We start from the raw sequence: 2,459 nt of genomic DNA, 5'->3' as shown, positions 1-2,459 counted from the left end.
TGTAAATGTTCATTAAAATTATTAACATAAAAAAATTGAAAAAAGTATACTCAGATATATTTTATAGTGATCTAATTAATTCAAGACAAAAGCCAAGGGAATATTCAACTACTTTTTGGATTAGAATTATATTCTACCAATATGATGTGTATAAAAAGTGAGCCACTCACTAGAGCCTAGACATATTTTCAAAACAAAAGTTATTAAATGATCATTAGATGCATTATAAAGATTGGTATATGAACAGTGAAAAGGATTGTGCTTTGTTAACAGTTCTCAGAAGAAAACATACAGGCTTCATTTCTTTCAGAAAAAAACAACACATTCTACCTTTAGACCAATTAGCCCTTTATAAAGGACTGGGTTGCAGTTATTCAACATAGGGTAAACAGTGAGGAAATTATACCACCAGACAAGTTTAAAACCACATGAGGATAATGATGCTTTTTCATCATTAACTTTTATCACATTTACTATATTTAAATTGTATAATCACTCTGTCTTTTACTGAGTTATTTCTCCCTCATTCATATCATCTCACTGTACCTCAAAGTTCTTGTCTAATCTTTCACCTTGCTGTTGTCAATTTGGTCCTATTTACATAGTTCTTTAAACAACATAAAGTGCCAGGCAGGAATTTTTCCTTGATTCAGTGATAAAATTGTTTAATTTCATGATTACTTCAGGGGAAATTTTTGGCTTAAGATTTAAATTCCTGAGGACATTATTTTCAGAGGTTCATCAAATCATCATGTGTCAAAAAAAATCTGGAGTCCATGCCCTAATCAGGATAACTCATCAAAAATCTAGTTGATATCACTATATATTGTATGTAGACTCTGTTAAACTGGTATATATTCTGCTGTGGGTAGTCTCAAAAACAACAAAATAAAATTTAAGAAGAATACATGTAAAATTTGTCCATATAAATTTTAAAAACAGAAGTGATTTTATGACTTCTGAAAAATTATCATCTTTTTTGATTTGGCTAGATAATAAATTTGAGCGAAGACAATACTGTCAAGCCACAGGTGGTGGCTGAGAGGTGAATTAGGATGCCAGTTCTCATACTGTGACCTTGAGGTCTAGCTGGAATCTAAGTCAGTGGGCCTCAGCCTGACCTCAGAGGGACAGGCTTCAGGATCACAGTTCATGCAGGTAGGGGTGGAAGGTGCATTCAACTGGAAGGCCTTGGGCAGAATAACACAGAAGATGAGGCCAAAAGGCTCTGAGCAGGGCCTGTTTTCAATCTTTATATAACAGTTTCCCTAGGAGGCTTTGCATCTGACAAGTGTCTCTTTAAAGCTGATGGGAAAAGGTCAGACTTATCTGGTGCTGTGTACATTTCTGACTCCGTGCCAGATTTTCGTGGGACCACTGCAAGTTCAATTACGTTTCTTTAAGAGACTCACTGATTTGCTAAGAAGATCCGACTCCTTCTCTTTTCTATTGCTCAATATTTTTACTGCAGTGTCTTAATTTCTTGAACGCCAGACAGATGACTCTCAGATTGTGAAATATTGACAAAAAGTATAGCTATCTATGCATAAACGGGTCGTGATCCTCCAGCGAAGAAAATCGATTTTAGCTCTGAAAGGGCTACCGGGAAATCAAGGGCTTCCTACATACAGCCTACGCTGCAAGGGTTAAAACAAAAACAAAACAAAATCAAGCCAGCCATGCAGAAACCCTCATGAACAGTCACGCCAAGGGCCTGCAGGGAATTCATGGCGTGGAGGAAATTCATGAAATGAATTCCGAGGGTCGGGCCTGTGCCGGGGAAAGGGCCCCTTGTTGGGCAGAGGCCCCCCGGAGCACCTGTCCAGGCATCTCTACCTCCAAACCCTAGTTCCCCGACAGCCTTCACCTCGACCTCCTCCTCCTCCTCCAAGTCCCGCCCTGATTAGGATTTCCAATGGCGCCACCGCTCGGCCTCGCTCCAGATCAGAGCGCTGCGAGTTCGGGGTCACTCACTCGCGCGCGGGGCGCTGCGCAGTCTTGGGCTGCTTCGTGGCGGACAGGCCCCAGGATGGGATAAGAAGGCCGCAGTTCCAGGCGCCGGGTTTGGAGACGTGAAGCAGTACCTGCAGGCAGCAGCGGACGGGGGAAGGACAGCACAAATAAGGAATCAGCTGAGGCCTTCCCAGCTGCAACCTGCGAGTGCGCCTGCGCAGAGCGCTCCACCGAGCCCCCGGCGGCGTGCAGGACGCATGCGCCTGTGCTTGACTTTTCCCAAGGGAATGTTCCTAACCTCAGTTATTGTACACTTTCAGAAATCAACAAGTTAGTGTCTCCAGACTGAAAAGTAAAATATGGCCACTCAGTTCTTCAATAGTTCAGCTTCCTTACTTTCCTGCCAACTCTTTCTTCTTGCAAAAGGAGAAAACGTGTATCCCTTTATTTTTAGCAGCCACGCTCTTGGACACTTGCTTTGAACACAAGCCCTGCAGCCAGAAATT

The sequence above is a fragment of the Elephantulus edwardii genome, unplaced genomic scaffold, assembly GCF_000299155.1.
Source record: "Elephantulus edwardii isolate Elephantulus edwardi_28Jun2011 unplaced genomic scaffold, EleEdw1.0 scaffold00007, whole genome shotgun sequence".
NCBI classification, from domain to species: Eukaryota; Metazoa; Chordata; class Mammalia; order Macroscelidea; family Macroscelididae; genus Elephantulus; species Elephantulus edwardii.
Note: the sequence above shows the minus strand (reverse complement) of the source record.